General features: G+C 49.7%; 10 non-coding genes across 10 annotated transcripts; all 10 read right to left on the bottom strand.

Annotated features, from left to right (window-relative positions):
• Positions 1-624: 624 nt before the first annotated feature.
• On the bottom strand, positions 625-695 carry trnag-ccc (transfer RNA glycine (anticodon CCC)). Its single transcript has one exon. It is a non-coding gene; the product is annotated as a tRNA-Gly (tRNA).
• A 1,794-nt stretch (positions 696-2,489) lies between these two features.
• On the bottom strand, positions 2,490-2,560 carry trnag-ccc (transfer RNA glycine (anticodon CCC)). The gene has a single exon. It is a non-coding gene; the product is annotated as a tRNA-Gly (tRNA).
• An 897-nt stretch (positions 2,561-3,457) lies between these two features.
• trnag-ccc (transfer RNA glycine (anticodon CCC)) lies at positions 3,458-3,528 on the bottom strand. Its single transcript has one exon. It is a non-coding gene; the product is annotated as a tRNA-Gly (tRNA).
• Positions 3,529-4,724: 1,196 nt separating this feature from the next.
• trnag-ccc (transfer RNA glycine (anticodon CCC)) lies at positions 4,725-4,795 on the bottom strand. Its single transcript has one exon. It is a non-coding gene; the product is annotated as a tRNA-Gly (tRNA).
• Positions 4,796-6,589: 1,794 nt separating this feature from the next.
• Positions 6,590-6,660, bottom strand: trnag-ccc (transfer RNA glycine (anticodon CCC)). Its single transcript has one exon. It is a non-coding gene; the product is annotated as a tRNA-Gly (tRNA).
• Positions 6,661-7,856: 1,196 nt separating this feature from the next.
• On the bottom strand, positions 7,857-7,927 carry trnag-ccc (transfer RNA glycine (anticodon CCC)). The gene has a single exon. It is a non-coding gene; the product is annotated as a tRNA-Gly (tRNA).
• A 1,196-nt stretch (positions 7,928-9,123) lies between these two features.
• trnag-ccc (transfer RNA glycine (anticodon CCC)) lies at positions 9,124-9,194 on the bottom strand. The gene has a single exon. It is a non-coding gene; the product is annotated as a tRNA-Gly (tRNA).
• Positions 9,195-10,689: 1,495 nt separating this feature from the next.
• trnag-ccc (transfer RNA glycine (anticodon CCC)) lies at positions 10,690-10,760 on the bottom strand. The gene has a single exon. It is a non-coding gene; the product is annotated as a tRNA-Gly (tRNA).
• Positions 10,761-11,956: 1,196 nt separating this feature from the next.
• Positions 11,957-12,027, bottom strand: trnag-ccc (transfer RNA glycine (anticodon CCC)). Its single transcript has one exon. It is a non-coding gene; the product is annotated as a tRNA-Gly (tRNA).
• Positions 12,028-14,251: 2,224 nt separating this feature from the next.
• On the bottom strand, positions 14,252-14,322 carry trnag-ccc (transfer RNA glycine (anticodon CCC)). The gene has a single exon. It is a non-coding gene; the product is annotated as a tRNA-Gly (tRNA).
• Positions 14,323-14,406: the final 84 nt, after the last annotated feature.

Raw genomic sequence — 14,406 nt, 5'->3', positions numbered from 1 at the left:
CCCGGGCCTCCCGCGTGGCAGGCGAGAATTCTACCACTGAACCACCAATGCTCGACACACAGCTCGCCCTCGTTTGGTCGGCACGAGAGACGCGGCGCTTGCACTCATTAGTTTTTAGAAACTCTTTCATTTCACACGAGTGGAAAGGCAACTGGAGCTTCTTTAAGTAAATCAGGTGTCACTCTTTAACTTTTAATCACAGTCAGTAATGCTGATCAGCAGTAGCGACATAAGCAGGCTTTACAGAAACAGACTTCTGGAAGTCCCAAACAAACTTTTTGCATTGGCCGGGAATCGAACCCGGGCCTCCCGCGTGGCAGGCGAGAATTCTACCACTGAACCACCAATGCTCGACACGCAGCCTGCCCTCGTGTGGTCACCTCGAGAGACGAGCCGCTCGCACTCATTAGCTCGTTGTGACAGAAGCAAGAGCCAGATCAGGTGCCTGTGAGAGGAGCGCGGTCCGGTTGCCAAACGCACGCATATTAAGTGACGGTCATGCTTCGACAGTTCACTTTTCACACGAATGGATAGGCAGCTGGGGCTTCTTTAAGTAAATCAGGTGTCACCCTCAATGCTAAATGTAGAAACACCCTCATTTCTGGCACAACAGATAAAAGCCCTTGCATTGGCCGGGAATCGGACCCGGGTCTCTCGCGTGGGAGGCGAGAATTCTACCACTGAACCACCAATGCTCAGCTGCAAAGCCACCTGTGCTTACAGTGAGCGAGGGCATGCTTCTTGGCTCGTCGAAAGAGACGGCAGATGAGGAACACATATTGATCTTGCATTAAGTCCCCTTTTACGAGTGGCGATTCATTTGGTGCTTCACGATGATGGCAGGATATTCCACTTTTACTTATAATCCCAGTTAGTAATGCTTATCAGCAGAAGCGACATAAGAAGGCTTTACAGAAACAGACTTCTGGAAGTCCCAAACAAACTTTTTGCATTGGCCGGGAATCGAACCCGGGCCTACCGCGTGGCAGGCGAGAATTCTACCACTGAACCACCAATGCTTGACACCCAGCCTGCCCTCGTGTGGTCGGCACGAGAGACGCGGCGCTTGCACTCATTCGTTTTTAGAAACTCTTTCATTTCACACGAGTGGAAAGGCAACTGGAGCTTCTTTAAGTAAATCAGGTGTCACTCTTTAACTTTTAATCACAGTCAGTAATGCTGATCAGCAGAAGCGACATAAGAAGGCTTTACAGAAACAGACTTCTGGATGTCCCAAACAAACTTTTTGCATTGGCCGGGAATCGAACCCGGGCCTCCCGCGTGGCAGGCGAGAATTCTACCACTGAACCACCAATGCTCGACACGCAGCTCGCCCTCGTTTGGTCGGCACGAGAGACGCGGCGCTTGCACTCATTAGTTTTTAGAAACTCTTTCATTTCACACGAGTGGAAAGGCAACTGGAGCTTCTTTAAGTAAATCAGGTGTCACTCTTTAACTTTTAATCACAGTCAGTAATGCTGATCAGCAGAAGCGACATAAGAAGGCTTTACAGAAACAAACTTCTGGAAGTCCCAAACAAACTTTTTGCATTGGCCGGGAATCGAACCCGGGCCTCCCGCGTGGCAGGCGAGAATTCTACCACTGAACCACCAATGCTTGACACCCAGCCTGCCCTCGTGTGGTCGGCACGAGAGACGCGGCGCTTGCACTCATTAGTTTTTAGAAACTCTTTCATTTCACACGAGTGGAAAGGCAACTGGAGCTTCTTTAAGTAAATCAGGTGTCACTCTTTAACTTTTAATCACAGTCAGTAATGCTGATCAGCAGAAGCGACATAAGAAGGCTTTACAGAAACAGACTTCTGGAAGTCCCAAACAAACTTTTTGCATTGGCCGGGAATCGAACCCGGGCCTCCCGCGTGGCAGGCGAGAATTCTACCACTGAACCACCAATGCTCGACACGCAGCTCGCCCTCGTTTGGTCGGCACGAGAGACGCGGCGCTTGCACTCATTAGTTTTTAGAAACTCTTTCATTTCACACGAGTGGAAAGGCAACTGGAGCTTCTTTAAGTAAATCAGGTGTCACTCTTTAACTTTTAATCACAGTCAGTAATGCTGATCAGCAGTAGCGACATAAGCAGGCTTTACAGAAACAGACTTCTGGAAGTCCCAAACAAACTTTTTGCATTGGCCGGGAATCGAACCCGGGCCTCCCGCGTGGCAGGCGAGAATTCTACCACTGAACCACCAATGCTCGACACGCAGCCTGCCCTCGTGTGGTCACCTCGAGAGACGAGCCGCTCGCACTCATTAGCTCGTTGTGACAGAAGCAAGAGCCAGATCAGGTGCCTGTGAGAGGAGCGCGGTCCGGTTGCCAAACGCACGCATATTAAGTGACGGTCATGCTTCGACAGTTCACTTTTCACACGAATGGATAGGCAGCTGGGGCTTCTTTAAGTAAATCAGGTGTCACCCTCAATGCTAAATGTAGAAACACCCTCATTTCTGGCACAACAGATAAAAGCCCTTGCATTGGCCGGGAATCGGACCCGGGTCTCTCGCGTGGGAGGCGAGAATTCTACCACTGAACCACCAATGCTCAGCTGCAAAGCCACCTGTGCTTACAGTGAGCGAGGGCATGCTTCTTGGCTCGTCGAAAGAGACGGCAGATGAGGAACACATATTGATCTTGCATTAAGTCCCCTTTTACGAGTGGCGATTCATTTGGTGCTTCACGATGATGGCAGGATATTCCACTTTTACTTATAATCCCAGTTAGTAATGCTTATCAGCAGAAGCGACATAAGAAGGCTTTACAGAAACAGACTTCTGGAAGTCCCAAACAAACTTTTTGCATTGGCCGGGAATCGAACCCGGGCCTACCGCGTGGCAGGCGAGAATTCTACCACTGAACCACCAATGCTTGACACCCAGCCTGCCCTCGTGTGGTCGGCACGAGAGACGCGGCGCTTGCACTCATTCGTTTTTAGAAACTCTTTCATTTCACACGAGTGGAAAGGCAACTGGAGCTTCTTTAAGTAAATCAGGTGTCACTCTTTAACTTTTAATCACAGTCAGTAATGCTGATCAGCAGTAGCGACATAAGCAGGCTTTACAGAAACAGACTTCTGGAAGTCCCAAACAAACTTTTTGCATTGGCCGGGAATCGAACCCGGGCCTCCCGCGTGGCAGGCGAGAATTCTACCACTGAACCACCAATGCTCGACACGCAGCCTGCCCTCGTGTGGTCACCTCGAGAGACGAGCCGCTCGCACTCATTAGCTCGTTGTGACAGAAGCAAGAGCCAGATCAGGTGCCTGTGAGAGGAGCGCGGTCCGGTTGCCAAACGCACGCATATTAAGTGACGGTCATGCTTCGACAGTTCACTTTTCACACGAATGGATAGGCAGCTGGGGCTTCTTTAAGTAAATCAGGTGTCACCCTCAATGCTAAATGTAGAAACACCCTCATTTCTGGCACAACAGATAAAAGCCCTTGCATTGGCCGGGAATCGGACCCGGGTCTCTCGCGTGGGAGGCGAGAATTCTACCACTGAACCACCAATGCTCAGCTGCAAAGCCACCTGTGCTTACAGTGAGCGAGGGCATGCTTCTTGGCTCGTCGAAAGAGACGGCAGATGAGGAACACATATTGATCTTGCATTAAGTCCCCTTTTACGAGTGGCGATTCATTTGGTGCTTCACGATGATGGCAGGATATTCCACTTTTACTTATAATCCCAGTTAGTAATGCTTATCAGCAGAAGCGACATAAGAAGGCTTTACAGAAACAGACTTCTGGAAGTCCCAAACAAACTTTTTGCATTGGCCGGGAATCGAACCCGGGCCTACCGCGTGGCAGGCGAGAATTCTACCACTGAACCACCAATGCTTGACACCCAGCCTGCCCTCGTGTGGTCGGCACGAGAGACGCGGCGCTTGCACTCATTCGTTTTTAGAAACTCTTTCATTTCACACGAGTGGAAAGGCAACTGGAGCTTCTTTAAGTAAATCAGGTGTCACTCTTTAACTTTTAATCACAGTCAGTAATGCTGATCAGCAGAAGCGACATAAGAAGGCTTTACAGAAACAGACTTCTGGAAGTCCCAAACAAACTTTTTGCATTGGCCGGGAATCGAACCCGGGCCTCCCGCGTGGCAGGCGAGAATTCTACCACTGAACCACCAATGCTCGACACGCAGCTCGCCCTCGTTTGGTCGGCACGAGAGACGCGGCGCTTGCACTCATTAGTTTTTAGAAACTCTTTCATTTCACACGAGTGGAAAGGCAACTGGAGCTTCTTTAAGTAAATCAGGTGTCACTCTTTAACTTTTAATCACAGTCAGTAATGCTGATCAGCAGTAGCGACATAAGCAGGCTTTACAGAAACAGACTTCTGGAAGTCCCAAACAAACTTTTTGCATTGGCCGGGAATCGAACCCGGGCCTCCCGCGTGGCAGGCGAGAATTCTACCACTGAACCACCAATGCTCGACACGCAGCCTGCCCTCGTGTGGTCACCTCGAGAGACGAGCCGCTCGCACTCATTAGCTCGTTGTGACAGAAGCAAGAGCCAGATCAGGTGCCTGTGAGAGGAGCGCGGTCCGGTTGCCAAACGCACGCATATTAAGTGACGGTCATGCTTCGACAGTTCACTTTTCACACGAATGGATAGGCAGCTGGGGCTTCTTTAAGTAAATCAGGTGTCACCCTCAATGCTAAATGTAGAAACACCCTCATTTCTGGCACAACAGATAAAAGCCCTTGCATTGGCCGGGAATCGGACCCGGGTCTCTCGCGTGGGAGGCGAGAATTCTACCACTGAACCACCAATGCTCAGCTGCAAAGCCACCTGTGCTTACAGTGAGCGAGGGCATGCTTCTTGGCTCGTCGAAAGAGACGGCAGATGAGGAACACATATTGATCTTGCATTAAGTCCCCTTTTACGAGTGGCGATTCATTTGGTGCTTCACGATGATGGCAGGATATTCCACTTTTACTTATAATCCCAGTTAGTAATGCTTATCAGCAGAAGCGACATAAGAAGGCTTTACAGAAACAGACTTCTGGAAGTCCCAAACAAACTTTTTGCATTGGCCGGGAATCGAACCCGGGCCTACCGCGTGGCAGGCGAGAATTCTACCACTGAACCACCAATGCTTGACACCCAGCCTGCCCTCGTGTGGTCGGCACGAGAGACGCGGCGCTTGCACTCATTCGTTTTTAGAAACTCTTTCATTTCACACGAGTGGAAAGGCAACTGGAGCTTCTTTAAGTAAATCAGGTGTCACTCTTTAACTTTTAATCACAGTCAGTAATGCTGATCAGCAGAAGCGACATAAGAAGGCTTTACAGAAACAGACTTCTGGAAGTCCCAAACAAACTTTTTGCATTGGCCGGGAATCGAACCCGGGCCTCCCGCGTGGCAGGCGAGAATTCTACCACTGAACCACCAATGCTCGACACGCAGCTCGCCCTCGTTTGGTCGGCACGAGAGACGCGGCGCTTGCACTCATTAGTTTTTAGAAACTCTTTCATTTCACACGAGTGGAAAGGCAACTGGAGCTTCTTTAAGTAAATCAGGTGTCACTCTTTAACTTTTAATCACAGTCAGTAATGCTGATCAGCAGAAGCGACATAAGAAGGCTTTACAGAAACAGACTTCTGGAAGTCCCAAACAAACTTTTTGCATTGGCCGGGAATCGAACCCGGGCCTCCCGCGTGGCAGGCGAGAATTCTACCACTGAACCACCAATGCTCGACACACAGCTCGCCCTCGTTTGGTCGGCACGAGAGACGCGGCGCTTGCACTCATTAGTTTTTAGAAACTCTTTCATTTCACACGAGTGGAAAGGCAACTGGAGCTTCTTTAAGTAAATCAGGTGTCACTCTTTAACTTTTAATCACAGTCAGTAATGCTGATCAGCAGTAGCGACATAAGCAGGCTTTACAGAAACAGACTTCTGGAAGTCCCAAACAAACTTTTTGCATTGGCCGGGAATCGAACCCGGGCCTCCCGCGTGGCAGGCGAGAATTCTACCACTGAACCACCAATGCTCGACACACAGCTCGCCCTCGTTTGGTCGGCACGAGAGACGCGGCGCTTGCACTCATTAGTTTTTAGAAACTCTTTCATTTCACACGAGTGGAAAGGCAACTGGAGCTTCTTTAAGTAAATCAGGTGTCACTCTTTAACTTTTAATCACAGTCAGTAATGCTGATCAGCAGTAGCGACATAAGCAGGCTTTACAGAAACAGACTTCTGGAAGTCCCAAACAAACTTTTTGCATTGGCCGGGAATCGAACCCGGGCCTCCCGCGTGGCAGGCGAGAATTCTACCACTGAACCACCAATGCTCGACACGCAGCCTGCCCTCGTGTGGTCACCTCGAGAGACGAGCCGCTCGCACTCATTAGCTCGTTGTGACAGAAGCAAGAGCCAGATCAGGTGCCTGTGAGAGGAGCGCGGTCCGGTTGCCAAACGCACGCATATTAAGTGACGGTCATGCTTCGACAGTTCACTTTTCACACGAATGGATAGGCAGCTGGGGCTTCTTTAAGTAAATCAGGTGTCACCCTCAATGCTAAATGTAGAAACACCCTCATTTCTGGCACAACAGATAAAAGCCCTTGCATTGGCCGGGAATCGGACCCGGGTCTCTCGCGTGGGAGGCGAGAATTTTACCACTGAACCACCAATGCTCAGCTGCAAAGCCACCTGTGCTTACAGTGAGCGAGGGCATGCTTCTTGGCTCGTCGAAAGAGACGGCAGATGAGGAACACATATTGATCTTGCATTAAGTCCCCTTTTACGAGTGGCGATTCATTTGGTGCTTCACGATGATGGCAGGATATTCCACTTTTACTTATAATCCCAGTTAGTAATGCTTATCAGCAGAAGCGACATAAGAAGGCTTTACAGAAACAGACTTCTGGAAGTCCCAAACAAACTTTTTGCATTGGCCGGGAATCGAACCCGGGCCTACCGCGTGGCAGGCGAGAATTCTACCACTGAACCACCAATGCTTGACACCCAGCCTGCCCTCGTGTGGTCGGCACGAGAGACGCGGCGCTTGCACTCATTCGTTTTTAGAAACTCTTTCATTTCACACGAGTGGAAAGGCAACTGGAGCTTCTTTAAGTAAATCAGGTGTCACTCTTTAACTTTTAATCACAGTCAGTAATGCTGATCAGCAGTAGCGACATAAGCAGGCTTTACAGAAACAGACTTCTGGAAGTCCCAAACAAACTTTTTGCATTGGCCGGGAATCGAACCCGGGCCTCCCGCGTGGCAGGCGAGAATTCTACCACTGAACCACCAATGCTCGACACACAGCTCGCCCTCGTTTGGTCGGCACGAGAGACGCGGCGCTTGCACTCATTAGTTTTTAGAAACTCTTTCATTTCACACGAGTGGAAAGGCAACTGGAGCTTCTTTAAGTAAATCAGGTGTCACTCTTTAACTTTTAATCACAGTCAGTAATGCTGATCAGCAGAAGCGACATAAGCAGGCTTTACAGAAACAGACTTCTGGAAGTCCCAAACAAACTTTTTGCATTGGCCGGGAATCGAACCCGGGCCTCCCGCGTGGCAGGCGAGAATTCTACCACTGAACCACCAATGCTCGACACGCAGCCTGCCCTCGTGTGGTCACCTCGAGAGACGAGCCGCTCGCACTCATTAGCTCGTTGTGACAGAAGCAAGAGCCAGATCAGGTGCCTGTGAGAGGAGCGCGGTCCGGTTGCCAAACGCACGCATATTAAGTGACGGTCATGCTTCGACAGTTCACTTTTCACACGAATGGATAGGCAGCTGGGGCTTCTTTAAGTAAATCAGGTGTCACCCTCAATGCTAAATGTAGAAACACCCTCATTTCTGGCACAACAGATAAAAGCCCTTGCATTGGCCGGGAATCGGACCCGGGTCTCTCGCGTGGGAGGCGAGAATTCTACCACTGAACCACCAATGCTCAGCTGCAAAGCCACCTGTGCTTACAGTGAGCGAGGGCATGCTTCTTGGCTCGTCGAAAGAGACGGCAGATGAGGAACACATATTGATCTTGCATTAAGTCCCCTTTTACGAGTGGCGATTCATTTGGTGCTTCACGATGATGGCAGGATATTCCACTTTTACTTATAATCCCAGTTAGTAATGCTTATCAGCAGAAGCGACATAAGAAGGCTTTACAGAAACAGACTTCTGGAAGTCCCAAACAAACTTTTTGCATTGGCCGGGAATCGAACCCGGGCCTACCGCGTGGCAGGCGAGAATTCTACCACTGAACCACCAATGCTTGACACCCAGCCTGCCCTCGTGTGGTCGGCACGAGAGACGCGGCGCTTGCACTCATTCGTTTTTAGAAACTCTTTCATTTCACACGAGTGGAAAGGCAACTGGAGCTTCTTTAAGTAAATCAGGTGTCACTCTTTAACTTTTAATCACAGTCAGTAATGCTGATCAGCAGAAGCGACATAAGAAGGCTTTACAGAAACAGACTTCTGGAAGTCCCAAACAAACTTTTTGCATTGGCCGGGAATCGAACCCGGGCCTCCCGCGTGGCAGGCGAGAATTCTACCACTGAACCACCAATGCTCGACACGCAGCTCGCCCTCGTTTGGTCGGCACGAGAGACGCGGCGCTTGCACTCATTAGTTTTTAGAAACTCTTTCATTTCACACGAGTGGAAAGGCAACTGGAGCTTCTTTAAGTAAATCAGGTGTCACTCTTTAACTTTTAATCACAGTCAGTAATGCTGATCAGCAGTAGCGACATAAGCAGGCTTTACAGAAACAGACTTCTGGAAGTCCCAAACAAACTTTTTGCATTGGCCGGGAATCGAACCCGGGCCTCCCGCGTGGCAGGCGAGAATTCTACCACTGAACCACCAATGCTCGACACGCAGCCTGCCCTCGTGTGGTCACCTCGAGAGACGAGCCGCTCGCACTCATTAGCTCGTTGTGACAGAAGCAAGAGCCAGATCAGGTGCCTGTGAGAGGAGCGCGGTCCGGTTGCCAAACGCACGCATATTAAGTGACGGTCATGCTTCGACAGTTCACTTTTCACACGAATGGATAGGCAGCTGGGGCTTCTTTAAGTAAATCAGGTGTCACCCTCAATGCTAAATGTAGAAACACCCTCATTTCTGGCACAACAGATAAAAGCCCTTGCATTGGCCGGGAATCGGACCCGGGTCTCTCGCGTGGGAGGCGAGAATTCTACCACTGAACCACCAATGCTCAGCTGCAAAGCCACCTGTGCTTACAGTGAGCGAGGGCATGCTTCTTGGCTCGTCGAAAGAGACGGCAGATGAGGAACACATATTGATCTTGCATTAAGTCCCCTTTTACGAGTGGCGATTCATTTGGTGCTTCACGATGATGGCAGGATATTCCACTTTTACTTATAATCCCAGTTAGTAATGCTTATCAGCAGAAGCGACATAAGAAGGCTTTACAGAAACAGACTTCTGGAAGTCCCAAACAAACTTTATGCATTGGCCGGGAATCGAACCCGGGCCTACCGCGTGGCAGGCGAGAATTCTACCACTGAACCACCAATGCTTGACACCCAGCCTGCCCTCGTGTGGTCGGCACGAGAGACGCGGCGCTTGCACTCATTCGTTTTTAGAAACTCTTTCATTTCACACGAGTGGAAAGGCAACTGGAGCTTCTTTAAGTAAATCAGGTGTCACTCTTTAACTTTTAATCACAGTCAGTAATGCTGATCAGCAGAAGCGACATAAGAAGGCTTTACAGAAACAGACTTCTGGAAGTCCCAAACAAACTTTTTGCATTGGCCGGGAATCGAACCCGGGCCTCCCGCGTGGCAGGCGAGAATTCTACCACTGAACCACCAATGCTCGACACGCAGCTCGCCCTCGTTTGGTCGGCACGAGAGACGCGGCGCTTGCACTCATTAGTTTTTAGAAACTCTTTCATTTCACACGAGTGGAAAGGCAACTGGAGCTTCTTTAAGTAAATCAGGTGTCACTCTTTAACTTTTAATCACAGTCAGTAATGCTGATCAGCAGAAGCGACATAAGAAGGCTTTACAGAAACAGACTTCTGGAAGTCCCAAACAAACTTTTTGCATTGGCCGGGAATCGAACCCGGGCCTCCCGCGTGGCAGGCGAGAATTCTACCACTGAACCACCAATGCTCGACACACAGCTCGCCCTCGTTTGGTCGGCACGAGAGACGCGGCGCTTGCACTCATTAGTTTTTAGAAACTCTTTCATTTCACACGAGTGGAAAGGCAACTGGAGCTTCTTTAAGTAAATCAGGTGTCACTCTTTAACTTTTAATCACAGTCAGTAATGCTGATCAGCAGTAGCGACATAAGCAGGCTTTACAGAAACAGACTTCTGGAAGTCCCAAACAAACTTTTTGCATTGGCCGGGAATCGAACCCGGGCCTCCCGCGTGGCAGGCGAGAATTCTACCACTGAACCACCAATGCTCGACACGCAGCCTGCCCTCGTGTGGTCACCTCGAGAGACGAGCCGCTCGCACTCATTAGCTCGTTGTGACAGAAGCAAGAGCCAGATCAGGTGCCTGTGAGAGGAGCGCGGTCCGGTTGCCAAACGCACGCATATTAAGTGACGGTCATGCTTCGACAGTTCACTTTTCACACGAATGGATAGGCAGCTGGGGCTTCTTTAAGTAAATCAGGTGTCACCCTCAATGCTAAATGTAGAAACACCCTCATTTCTGGCACAACAGATAAAAGCCCTTGCATTGGCCGGGAATCGGACCCGGGTCTCTCGCGTGGGAGGCGAGAATTCTACCACTGAACCACCAATGCTCAGCTGCAAAGCCACCTGTGCTTACAGTGAGCGAGGGCATGCTTCTTGGCTCGTCGAAAGAGACGGCAGATGAGGAACACATATTGATCTTGCATTAAGTCCCCTTTTACGAGTGGCGATTCATTTGGTGCTTCACGATGATGGCAGGATATTCCACTTTTACTTATAATCCCAGTTAGTAATGCTTATCAGCAGAAGCGACATAAGAAGGCTTTACAGAAACAGACTTCTGGAAGTCCCAAACAAACTTTATGCATTGGCCGGGAATCGAACCCGGGCCTACCGCGTGGCAGGCGAGAATTCTACCACTGAACCACCAATGCTTGACACCCAGCCTGCCCTCGTGTGGTCGGCACGAGAGACGCGGCGCTTGCACTCATTCGTTTTTAGAAACTCTTTCATTTCACACGAGTGGAAAGGCAACTGGAGCTTCTTTAAGTAAATCAGGTGTCACTCTTTAACTTTTAATCACAGTCAGTAATGCTGATCAGCAGAAGCGACATAAGAAGGCTTTACAGAAACAGACTTCTGGAAGTCCCAAACAAACTTTTTGCATTGGCCGGGAATCGAACCCGGGCCTCCCGCGTGGCAGGCGAGAATTCTACCACTGAACCACCAATGCTCGACACGCAGCTCGCCCTCGTTTGGTCGGCACGAGAGACGCGGCGCTTGCACTCATTAGTTTTTAGAAACTCTTTCATTTCACACGAGTGGAAAGGCAACTGGAGCTTCTTTAAGTAAATCAGGTGTCACTCTTTAACTTTTAATCACAGTCAGTAATGCTGATCAGCAGTAGCGACATAAGCAGGCTTTACAGAAACAGACTTCTGGAAGTCCCAAACAAACTTTTTGCATTGGCCGGGAATCGAACCCGGGCCTCCCGCGTGGCAGGCGAGAATTCTACCACTGAACCACCAATGCTCGACACGCAGCCTGCCCTCGTGTGGTCACCTCGAGAGACGAGCCGCTCGCACTCATTAGCTCGTTGTGACAGAAGCAAGAGCCAGATCAGGTGCCTGTGAGAGGAGCGCGGTCCGGTTGCCAAACGCACGCATATTAAGTGACGGTCATGCTTCGACAGTTCACTTTTCACACGAATGGATAGGCAGCTGGGGCTTCTTTAAGTAAATCAGGTGTCACCCTCAATGCTAAATGTAGAAACACCCTCATTTCTGGCACAACAGATAAAAGCCCTTGCATTGGCCGGGAATCGGACCCGGGTCTCTCGCGTGGGAGGCGAGAATTCTACCACTGAACCACCAATGCTCAGCTGCAAAGCCACCTGTGCTTACAGTGAGCGAGGGCATGCTTCTTGGCTCGTCGAAAGAGACGGCAGATGAGGAACACATATTGATCTTGCATTAAGTCCCCTTTTACGAGTGGCGATTCATTTGGTGCTTCACGATGATGGCAGGATATTCCACTTTTACTTATAATCCCAGTTAGTAATGCTTATCAGCAGAAGCGACATAAGAAGGCTTTACAGAAACAGACTTCTGGAAGTCCCAAACAAACTTTTTGCATTGGCCGGGAATCGAACCCGGGCCTACCGCGTGGCAGGCGAGAATTCTACCACTGAACCACCAATGCTCGACACGCAGCTCGCCCTCGTTTGGTCGGCACGAGAGACACGGCGCTTGCACTCATTAGTTTTTAGAAACTCTTTCATTTCACACGAGTGGAAAGGCAACTGGAGCTTCTTTAAGTAAATCAGGTGTCACTCTTTAACTTTTAATCACAGTCAGTAATGCTGATCAGCAGTAGCGACATAAGCAGGCTTTACAGAAACAGACTTCTGGAAGTCCCAAACAAACTTTTTGCATTGGCCGGGAATCGAACCCGGGCCTCCCGCGTGGCAAGCGAGAATTCTACCACTGAACCACCAATGCTCGACACGCAGCCTGCCCTCGTGTGGTCGGCACGAGAGACGCGGCGCTTGCACTCATTAGTTTTTAGAAACTCTTTCATTTCACACGAGTGGAAAGGCAACTGGAGCTTCTTTAAGTAAATCAGGTGTCACTCTTTAACTTTTAATCACAGTCAGTAATGCTGATCAGCAGTAGCGACATAAGCAGGCTTTACAGAAACAGACTTCTGGAAGTCCCAAACAAACTATTTGCATTGGCCGGGAATCGAACCCGGGCCTCCCGCGTGGCAGGCGAGAATTCTACCACTGAACCACCAATGCTCGACACGCAGCTCGCCCTCGTTTGGTCGGCACGAGAGACACGGCGCTTGCACTCATTAGTTTTTAGAAACTCTTTCATTTCACACGAGTGGAAAGGCAACTGGAGCTTCTTTAAGTAAATCAGGTGTCACTCTTTAACTTTTAATCACAGTCAGTAATGCTGATCAGCAGAAGCGACATAAGAAGGCTTTACAGAAACAAACTTCTGGAAGTCCCAAACAAACTTTTTGCATTGGCCGGGAATCGAACCCGGGCCTCCCGCGTGGCAGGCGAGAATTCTACCACTGAACCACCAATGCTCGACACGCAGCCTGCCCTCGTTTGGTCGGCACGAGAGACGCGGCGCTTGCACTCATTAGTTTTTAGAAACTCTTTCATTTCACACGAGTGGAAAGGCAACTGGAGCTTCTTTAAGTAAATCAGGTGTCACTCTTTAACTTTTAATCACAGTCAGTAATGCTGATCAGCAGAAGCGACATAAGCAGGCTTTACAGAAGCAGACTTCTGGAAGTCCCAAACAAACTTTTTGCATTGGCCGGGAATCGAACCCGGGCCTCCCGCGTGGCAGGCGAGAATTCTACCACTGAACCACCAATGCTCTACACGCAGCTCGCCCTCGTTTGGTCGGCACGAGAGACGCGGCGCTTGCACTCATTAGTTTTTAGAAACTCTTTCATATCACACGAGTGGAAAGGCAACTGGAGCTTCTTTAAGTAAATCAGGTGTCACTCTTTAACTTTTAATCACAGTCAGTAATGCTGATCAGCAGAAGCGACATAAGCAGGCTTTACAGAAACAGACTTCTGGAAGTCCCAAACAAACTATTTGCATTGGCCGGGAATCGAACCCGGGCCTCCCGCGTGGCAGGCGAGAATTCTACCACTGAACCACCAATGCTCGACACGCAGCTCGCCCTCGTTTGGTCGGCACGAGAGACACGGCGCTTGCACTCATTAGTTTTTAGAAACTCTTTCATTTCACAAGAGTGGAAAGGCAAGTGGAGCTTCTTTAAGTAAATCAGGTGTCACTCTTTAACTTTTAATCACAGTCAGTAATGCTGATCAGCAGAAGCGACATAAGAAGGCTTTACAGAAACAGACTTCTGGAAGTCCCAAACAAACTTTTTGCATTGGCCGGGAATCGAACCCGGGCCTCCCGCGTGGCAGGCGAGAGTTCTACCACGACATAAGCAGGCTTTATACGAATGGATAGGCAGCTGGGGCTTCTTTAAGTAAATCAGGTGTCACCCTCAATGCTAAATGTAGAAACACCCTCATTTCTGGCACAACAGATAAAAGCCCTTGCATTGGCCGGGAATCGGACCCGGGTCTCTCGCGTGGGAGGAGAGAATTCTACCACTGAACCACCAATGCTCAGCTGCAAAGCCACCTGTGCTTACAGTGAGCGAGGGCATGCTTCTTGGCTCGTCGAAAGAGACGGCAGATGAGGAACACATA

The sequence above is a fragment of the Pseudorasbora parva genome, chromosome 2 (genome assembly GCF_024679245.1).
Source record: "Pseudorasbora parva isolate DD20220531a chromosome 2, ASM2467924v1, whole genome shotgun sequence".
Lineage (NCBI taxonomy): Eukaryota > Metazoa > Chordata > Actinopteri > Cypriniformes > Gobionidae > Pseudorasbora > Pseudorasbora parva.
This window is presented reverse-complemented; position numbering and strand designations above follow the sequence as displayed.